Source organism: Agelaius tricolor, unplaced genomic scaffold, assembly GCF_023055355.1.
Source record: "Agelaius tricolor isolate 1412-34295 unplaced genomic scaffold, bAgeTri1.0.p SCAF_44, whole genome shotgun sequence".
Classification (NCBI taxonomy): Eukaryota; Metazoa; Chordata; class Aves; order Passeriformes; family Icteridae; genus Agelaius; species Agelaius tricolor.
In genome coordinates this window covers 781620-791397 of record NW_027269304.1, presented here as the reverse complement: position 1 = coordinate 791397, position 9778 = coordinate 781620, and the positions used below count along the sequence as shown (strand labels likewise).

General features: G+C 53.6%; 1 long non-coding RNA gene across 1 annotated transcript; it reads right to left on the bottom strand.

The window, feature by feature from the left end:
* Nucleotides 1–1988: 1988 nt before the first annotated feature.
* On the bottom strand, nt 1989–9518 carry LOC139604104 (uncharacterized). Its single transcript, XR_011683891.1, has 2 exons — nt 9263–9518; nt 1989–2745 (listed from the first exon to the last, which is right to left on the bottom strand). It is a non-coding gene; the product is annotated as an uncharacterized lncRNA (long non-coding RNA).
* Between the last annotated feature and the right edge of the window lie 260 nt (nt 9519–9778).

The following is a 9778-nucleotide window of genomic DNA, read 5'->3' as shown; positions in this document are numbered from 1 at the left end:
CATTTCCACAAAGAAACCATCTTAAGACAGTCATGAAGTAGACCCAGATATCCTTGCTCACTTGCTACTGGTTCTTTTGGCTTCCTCCTTGCATTTACCACATGGGTAGTCCCGCAGCTGAAAGAAAATGTGTGGATAACTTTAGCTAACATCACCAAGCAGGAAACAATGACTCTGTTGGTGGCCAGCCCTACCAACCCCTTTTCCACCTGCTTAGTGGGATTGCCCACAGATGTGTGAGGATTTTGGCAGTGAGTGAAGGTGACTGGGGGAAAATATCCAGGAGATCCCTGAGTTCCAGAAAAGCTGGGCAGTGAAACCACAGATTTTTGATGGCCCAACCCACTGTGTAAATCCTAAAATCCTGAGCAAATTCCCTGTGGGAGAGGTCAAAAGAGGAACAGCTCCAGGGCACTGCTGGCTCATGGATGTCTCTGAGTCACCCAGCTGTGGATGTGCCAGGCATGTGCTGCTTCCAGCAGATGCATTTGCAGGACATTGACTGGGCAAGCCCTTGGGTCCCCACTGAGCTCTCTGTGCTTCTGGAACACCCACAGACATGCAGAGCTGCTGGAAAACCCTGCAGGCCTCTGGCTGAATTAGCCTGGCAGAAATTCACCCTGTCCCAGCACAGAACAGGCTTCACGTGCTCCTGCAGTTCCCTCTGCCTGTGCTGACAGAGAGCAGGCAAACGAATTCATTCCTATTAACAATTAGAGCTTGGAAACCATGGCTGTCAGTGTTTCTGTGTTTGTATTAATGAGAAGGGTAGAGAGCAGCTTTGTGGTTTAATGGAGGATGTAGCAGTGTCAGAATTCAGCTTGTTTCTGTTTTTCTCTTTGATGGCATTTTTCTTGCCATATGTCTGACAACCATAGACATCTTCTTGGGAGTGCTCAGAATCCAGGATCTGTGACTCAGCAGCACCCAAGTGTCTCCTGTGAGCCCATTTGCCTCAAAGTAAGCAAAGTTCAAGACAAAGGATGGTCAGAGCAAAGGTGTAAGCTCTTGGCTGCTTTTAGAGACAGAAAAAAACATACCAAACTCAAAGCTGCTTGCTGAAATCTCTGGAAGATCTGACTTACTCAAGGAAGTAAGATTTTGGGATACTTGTGATGTCAGAATGTGCAAATTTTCTGTTGATCATTCATTCAGACACTCAGTAAGCCAGACCAATAATGCTCTCCTAAATATTTTAATACATCTGATTGAAATAATATCACTTGAATTTTGGCTTCCATCTGCAACAGTGTTTCGAATATGAGAATATTCATTTGAGGGAGGAACAGATTGTGTTTGCATGGTTGTAGTTTTTTGTTCAGCAGACAGATTCTCTAATTTTCTCTTCTGTAGCTATAAGCATTGAAGTTGTGGTGGTTTAACAGGAAATATGTTTTCTGGGATGCTGTGGTTAGGCCAATGGGTGCTCAGATTTTAATACTGGCACCTAATGTGGCCATTGGGACATTGGATCTGCCTCTGAGAGCATGGGGTTAAAGCAGGGCTCTGCCCTGGGAGGCTCTCTTGGGTTCCAGTCAGTGAAAGTTTCAGAGCTGCCCTGCCCGGCTGCTGCGGGCTGGGCGAGGCAGGGGAAGCCATGTGGCTGGGTGAGGTAGGCCCAGGGGAAGCCATGGGGTCGGGTGAGGTAGGCCCAGGGAAGCCATGGGGCGGGTGAGGTAGGCCCAGGGAAAGAAGCCATGTGGCTGGGTGAGGTAGACCCAGGGGAAGCCATGGGGCCGGGTGAGGTAGGCCCAGGGGAAGAAGCCATGGGGTCGGGTGAGGTAGGCCCAGGGAAGCCATGGGGCAGGGTGAGGTAGGCCCAGGGGAAGCCATGGGGTCGGGTGAGGTAGGCCGGGGCCCTGGACAGAAGGGAGGGGAAGGCCCCTGCAGGATGGAAGGGTGGAGGAGCACTGAGAGGCATCGGGCAGCCACCCCCCCCCCCCCCCCCCCCCCCAGGAGAGACAGAGAATGTTAAAAATGCCAATTACTTGTTTTTAAAATTTTTAAAAGTTTAATAGTAATAAAATGGTTATGAAAATAGTAATACAATTAGAGTAATAATAATTTGGACAAACGGAATTAGGACAATATGAGACAATAAAGACAAAGAGTTACAGATGTCCGGGTACCTTTTTCTGGGCAGCCCGAGCCCAAAAAAGGACACCCGTTAACAAAGGATTAACCCTTAAAAACAATAGCCTGTTGCATATTCATACACTTCATCCATGATGCATAAATTCCATTCAAATACAGGATTCTGTCTGGTCATCGTCAACTTCTTCCTCCAAATCCTAACAGCGCCTTCGAGGCGGGAAGAAGTTCATTTCTTCTGATAAGAGGGCCATAAATTCTTCTTCTCTGAAAGATTGAGGTGTCCTGTGGCGGCTATCTCGCTGCAAGTCCTTTCTTTTTAAAAAGAGTATCCTACATAGCATCGTTTCTATTTTAACAATTGTTATAACCTAAAACTATATTTAACATAGTACTTAAGAGAATTAATACAGCATTACTTTCTAACACAGCACATTTAATATTCATTTTAATATTTGCGGAAAGCCAATCATAAAATACACGCATTTTTCACAGAGAGAGCCTGTGCCCATGCCTGGCCAGCCCTGAAGGAGAAGGGAGGGTGCGAGAAGGTGTCCGGCAGCGCAGCTGTGGGAGTTCTGGACAGACAGAGCCTCAGATTTTTAACCCTTTTCTTGGGTGATGGAAACCTTGCAAATGCTGATCCTCCTGGAGCTGAATGAGAAGAGAGATAGAGATGAGATAAGAGGAAATGGGCCACGAGAGAAATAGAGAAGAACTCAGGTGGAAGAGATGATGGAGTGGCTTATGCTGAACTCTTTGTGTGTAGCCATGGACAGAGCCATGTTTCCTTGTGATACAGGGACTGAATTCTAGGGGGAGGCAATGCCTCAGGACCAAGAGGGTTCGGTGTGGGTACCCCTCGGCCCCAGGGGGTGAAAAATATGGGGGGGACAGATGTCCCAAAGTTGAGACTGTGCCTTCTTGGAGTGGGACGAACATCCTTAAAAGTCGACCCTAGAAGCAGCTCTGGTCCGTGTTCAGTGGTGAGAGCACTGGACATGAAAGGAAGAGGTCACCATTGGCACAAGAAGGACTCCTTCTCCTCTTGATGAACTGAGGATTGAGTATTCTGAAGGGTGGTGCTGGACTGAGAGTCGATGATTTGGGGGATGTATTGTATTGGGAATTTGGTGGGGAGGAGGAGGAGATGTATTTGTGAAGTTTTCATTTTCCTTGTGTGTTTCTTTTTTTTTCCCCTTCCCTTGTAGTTTAGTTAATAAACTTTTTTTTTTTTTTTTTGCTAAGTGGGAGCCTGCTTTGCTTATTCCTGGTTACATCTCACAGCAGAAACCAGGGAGAGGGTATTCTCATGGGGGCACTGGCATTGTGCCAGTGTCAAACCATGACAGAAGTAAACCACATGCTTTGGAAATGCAGCTCAAATGTACCTGTTTATATTTTGTTTAATGTATTTTTTGCATGAGCTGAAAATACTCAGTTGTCATTTGCTTTGTAATTGTGAGACTAGAAAAAGACCACAGGAATTTCTCCCATCATCATAAAGTAAGAAAGAGAGCGTCACAAAGATTCTTTGGAAATATTCATGTTTAGATTTACATATAACTTTATTAAATGTATAGTTTGAAATACATTTTAGCAAGCAGACTTTTAGTTCAATTACAGCAGTTGCTTTTCAGTCTCCTGAATGAGAGAAGTATTCACACACACATCTGCAATAAACTCCTTGTCTGTTACTCCACCTGACTGAACTCCTTGCAGTTCCAGAGTTGCAGTGCAATGTAGGAAAATAATCAGGCACTGCACCGGAGTTTAAAAGGTCGGGTGGTCCCTGCTGCGGATGCTGCCCCGGGCACAGGGACCTGTCCCCTGCCGGCTCCTCCGGGGCCGCTCCCGCTCTGCGGGGTTGGGCACAGGTTGGGGACAGCTGTGGCTGGTCTGTGATCTTCCAGCTTCCTCCTGCCCGCTGGAGCCTGGAGGGACACGGACAGGAGTCCTGTCCCGGGAGCTGGAGCTGCTGGAGCTGCTGGAGCTGCTGGAGCTGCTGGAGCTTCTGGAGCTGCTGGAGCTGCTGAAGCTGCCAGAGCTTCTGGAGCTGCTGGAGCCGCTGGAGCTGCTGGAGCTGCTGGAGCCGCTGGAGCTGCTGGAGCTGCTGGAGCTGCTGGAGCCGCTGGAGCTGGCGCTGTTGTCCTCTCTGGTGTCGTGGGAGCGCAGCCGTCTCTTGGCCTCCCTGCTGCACCAGCCCGCAATGACATTGATGAGGCCACGAACCAGGGGTGCTGTGTGTTCCTGCAGGAAGCTCTGCAGCCTCAGGACCAGGATTGCTGCGTCGGGACCGTGGAGGCAGAGCTCACACAGGATGGAGCTCTCTGCCACCTCTGCCTGCCACCACCGGTCCCGGAATATTCCCTGCAGCTTCTGGCGCAGCCAGGGCTGCATGCGCTCCAGGACACATCGCCGCTGACGGAAAATCCCTGCCCATATCTCGGGCAGGAGGCCACCCACAGACTCTGGCCCTGAAGTCCCCTGCTCAGCCGGGGACAGCATCCCCTGTGGAGAAGGTGCAGGGGACACTGCAGGGCGCTGGGGGCTGTTCTCGTCCAGGTGACCAGGAGCTCTCCCTGCTTGGCTGTGGGTCTCTGCTGACTCCACAGGGGAGGTGATGACAAACTGGACATAGTCCTGTTCACCCCGCTCGGAAAACCTGACGGTCTCTATCTGTGTCCTGCAGAGTGGGCACGAGGGATTTGTTGTGGCCCACCGCAGGATGCAGCCCAGGCAGAACTGGTGGCAACAGGGCAGAGCTGAAGCGGCGTCATCCCAAGTGTCCTGGCAGATGGGGCAGTTGCTGTCTGTCCCCGTGGCCATTCCTGTGCTCTGCACATTGGGGACAGCGCAAGACCAGGAGGTGCTCTCCCTCAGAGGCAACACACACTGCAGGAGGGAGAGGCCTACCTTTTATTCCTTTCTCTGGCTGTGCCAGGGAAAGGAATAAAAGGTTGGAAATGCCCAGGCCCCTGGGGAAGGACGCTGTCCTGTCTGCCTGAGCCCTGTCACCTGTCCCTCAGGCACTGCAGGGACAGCAGGGGTGTCACCCTCAGTGCTGCACCCACTGCGCCTGGCTGCCCCAAGAAGCAGGCAGCACAGGAGCACTGGCTCTGGGATGGGCACTGGGAGCTGCTGAATTCTCTGGCAGCAGCCCCCGGCACACCACCCAGCACTGGGAAAGGCCTGGCTTCAGACCAGGCCTTGCAGTCTTGGTTGGCAGAAGTCAAGGTGTGGGCCAGACTGTCCCAGGCTCTCACTGCCCAAGTGTCACCAGCAATGGAGGCGATGTCACAATCTGCCAGTTGCGATGTCACCCTCCACCACCCCGTGATGTCACAATGGGATGGTCCCCCCCTGCAGGTGAACATTGTCAGGAGCAAAATGAAAACATTCTTTCTTATTTTCAACTTTTACATCTCCATGTTACTCTCATTTGGTTACCTGTGTCAGTGGCCTGACTATGTGTCTTGTCCCTGCTCCTGACACACTGCTGAGCTGTCCCACGAGCAGGACTGTGGTGGGAGCAGTCAGCCTGTGGCTGGATGACATGTCACTGCCTTTCCCTGTGCAATGCCGGGATTTGGAGGATTTGGGTCATCAGTGGCCAGCCCTGGTTAAGAGGAAGGATTACCTCCAAGGCACAGGTATTCAGCACACTGGACCCAGCTGTGAGAGGAAGCTCCTGCCAGGCCCTTTGGACATCCCCAGGGTGGGGGCATTTCTCATCATGGTCCCCATGCTGACACCCTGATGTGTTGTCCAGGGGCTCTGAGGAGGCTTCTTCAGGCCAGGCAGAGCTCAGGAGGGCCCTCATGGCACTGGGACCAAGGGAGGCAACTGGAGCTGCCAGCAGAAGCCAGGAGTGATGTTGATTCCCCATTGGGACTGTGATCAATTATCCTCCCCACCCACTCTTGGCATCTGCTTCAGGTGTGTGACTGCAGCAGGATTTCTTGTGGGAAGAGACATGGCTGACACAGCCCTGGGGCTCTGGGGGACACAGCTGAGGCCCCCAGCACAGGGGTGACCCCCACAGGGGGGCACAAGGGGAAGGGGAGAAGCCCCAGAATGGGGAGAAGCCAAGAAACTGTGTGAGGGAAGCGGCAATGCATTTCCTTGTCTTTCCTGACAGGCCCCTGCAGCTCTCCCATGGGGGGAGTCTCTTGCTGGAAGGAGAAGACTCCTGGTGCCAGGGCTACCTGGGCAAGCAGTTCCTGCTCTGTGCAGGAGGGAAGGAACTGTGGATGCTGCCCTGGGCACAGGGACCTGCTGCCAGTGGCTGCTGCAGCTGCTCCTGGGACTGGTCCCACCTGTACACAGGTCAGGTATTGCCGGCCGGGGGTCTCTGTACAAATCATGAATGGGACGGGGCTGCTGTGGAACGTGCCTTGAGCTGTTTGATTTTCCAGCACCAGTCTCATTCCATGGTTGTGACAATGGGAAGATGCCACCAGCTCACATCCCAGGCAGCAGATGTGAACTAAGAACTTAGAACTAAGACTAAGAACTTAATGTTACAACTTTATAAGTTTTTTGCCCAATCCCACAAAGCAAAAGCACATTGACAGTATTTATATCTGTATAGTATATATTCTATATTGACAGTAGTTCTATCCAACCACTATAAGCACATGTACCTTTGGTTAAACAATGCCTGCTTATTTCAAATACAATAACTGCTTGTGAGCCTTAAAACACAATGCACAGAGCTCCATTATGAAGCTTCAAACTTCCTAATATCTCGCTAGATAAACTTTGCTGTAGCTTAGAGAGTTTTTCTAGACAAGCGTTAATACACAGACCATTACTCTATTTATCCTTGCTTTTCTACTTTTTAAATAATTTTTCTGCTGACCAATCTAATGGCTGCTGCTTATCTCCAATCACAGTTCTACTGCCTCTGGGGCCTGCCTTTTGCAGCTTTCCCAAAACCCTCTGATTTTGTGGATTTCCACAGTCAGGGACAGCTGGGACCCCAGGAGGAACTGGTTTCTAATGTTCCAGCTTCATCTTCCATACTGTAGCCTGCAGGGCTGGTGGTGCCAATCCTCTCCCAGAAACTGCTGGATTTGGAGCTGCTGGAGCTGCTGGAGCTGAGGCTGGCTCTGGCCACAGGGCTGTTGTTCTCGTCCCTCACTTGGCCAGGGCTCAGCAGCCTCTCGGCCTTCTCACAACTCTGGGCAGCCCCAACACTGCTGATGCTGTGGGTCAGGGGTGCTGTGTCCTTGTCCAGGAGAGGCTGGAGGAAGACAACCAGCCCATAGAGGCAGAGGTGCACAGGATGCAGCTCCCTGCCCTCTGCCGGCCACCACCACTCTCAGTACATTCCCTGCAGCCTCTGGCACAGGCAGGACTGCACGGGGTCCAGGAGAAAAAAGGAACTACCGCTTTCCTGTTTGAAACCCCTTCATTTCTGTGTTGTTCTACCTTGGTCACCGTTGTCACACATCCATGGCTCTGTGTCTCGTCCCTCCTCCCGAAATGATCCGGATGACCTTTCTGCCCCTCACTGCCCTGGCCTGGGAAATGCTGGCACTCAGAGGACCTGGGGAATGTGCGGCAGCCCTAGGTGAGAGTCTCCCAACCCTATGGGTGGTCCTCCTGCCACAGGGAGAAGCAGAGAGGAAAGGTTTGCTGCAACCCCATCCACTCCAGGTGGCATTTGTCCACAGTCTGTTTCTGCTTCCCAAGTTTCCATGTTCGTGGAAACCGGGGCCTTGAAGGTCGTCAAAAGCACCAGCAGTGGAAGGAGCTGGAGTTGCAGACTCTCCAGAGTGTGGGACAACTGCAAGAAGCCAGGATCCATTAGCACAGTCGGGCCCTAGTGTCACAAATCCCTTCTTGCCTCAGGGTGTTGTCATCATTTGGAGTCATGAGCACTTCAGGCACCTCTTTCTGCCTGGGAAGAGCACTCTCAGCCTGAGGGCTGGCTGCTGGGAGCCCAGGCTGCTCTCTGCATCCCCACTGCCTCTGCCCAGCAACATCTCCTCAGATGACAGGCCCTGCTCTCTATTCATGGGGCTTCTGCTCTGCCTTGCTGGGAGAGGCCGTCGCCTCCAGGCATTTCAGGCCAGTCCCTGCACAAGATTTTATCATTTCCTTGGTTTAAAGTCAGAGTTTGTTCTCTCTGCATCCCCACTGCATTCAGGGCACAAGGGCACATGGCACCAGTTTTTGGGGCTGTGTGACTGTTCTGCCTTGCCGGCCCAGTGAAATGGTTCCCCTTGCTGCTGGCCAGCAGAAGTGGGGCTCCAAACCCAGGAAAGAATTCCCCTTCCTCTTTCTTTTGGCATCAGGGTTTTTTCACTGGCACAATGACAAGGCTGGGCATCCACCCTGGAAGGACAAGGACACATCTCACACCACAGCATCCTGCTCCCTGCTGGGCACCACCCAGGTGCGGGAGATGCTGGATCTGGGGGTGTCCGTGTGGCCCCTGGCACCTCACTGTGACCTCATCAGCTCTGGGAAGCTCTGGTGTTAAAAGGGGCTTACAAGCTGTGACCTCCCTGGTGATTTTGGTCCTTCCAAATTCTGATGTCACAAAGGGCCAATAGTGCTGGAACTGCTGAAAGCAGCCTGCAAACCTCTGCCATCACAAGAATCCCATCCTGGCCCACGGTGACCTCAGCGGAGATGTTGGTTCTTTGAAGCTCAGGCGTCACAAAGGCCAGCCGTGCTGTCACTGCTGACGCCGGCTCCGCAAAGCTCCGGCACCCGAGGGGTCCCAGCGTGCCCCGCTGTGCCCTCGCTGGCGACGCTGGCTCCGGCCGGATCGGGTGCAGCGAGGGCTGTCCCGGGAGCCCTTTGTGACCTCACGGCCGCTGCCGCTGCCTCGCTGCCCCGCTGCGCTATAAAAGCGGCCGTGCGCCGCCCCCGCCCCCGCGGCAGCATGGCCCGCTACCGCCGGCGCTCCCGCAGGAGCCGCAGCCGCAGCCGCAGCCGCAGCCGCAGCCGGCGCCGCCGCTCCCGCCGCCGGGGCGTGCGCAGGAGGCGCCGGGCCTCCCGCCGCTCCCGCTACCGCCGGAGCCGCCGCTCCAGCCGCAGACGCCGCCGCCGCCGCTGAGCCGAGCGCGGGGCTCGGCCTCGCCCGGCCCGAGGAGCGCGCAGAGCGCGGCTGTGGCGCGGGCTGCGCATGCCAATAAAGGCCAGCAAAACTTACCGGGCTCTGCGGCTCCCTGGCTGGGCCTGCTGTCCCTGCGGGTCACACCCTGGCTGGGCCTGGCTGCCCCTGGGTGTCACACCCTGGCTGGGCCTGAGTGTCCGTGCATGTCCTGCGTGTCCCTGGATGTGCCCCTGCATGTCCAGGCTGTCCGTGGGTGTCCGTCTGTGTCCCCAAGTAACAAGTCTCTCTTTCTTTGTAACAAATCTCTCTTGTGCAGGTGGCACAGTCCTGACTACACAAGTGATGGGAACATGGACTGAGGTCAACAGAAAGCTCTCAGGTCACCAAATCCAAACTTTAACCCAAAAGTACCAATCCCACCCCCAAGCTATGTCCCCCAGTGCCACATGTACATCCTCCGTGGCTCCCCCCACATGCGGCCTTGTGGGACCCGGCTGGCCCCCATCCTGCCCCCGGAGAAATCTGCTCCACAAGGAGCCACTCACAAATGGGCCATGGAAAAGTCACCAGGAAAGAAAAAGACATTTCAGGCCCTTCTTGGTGAGGAAACCT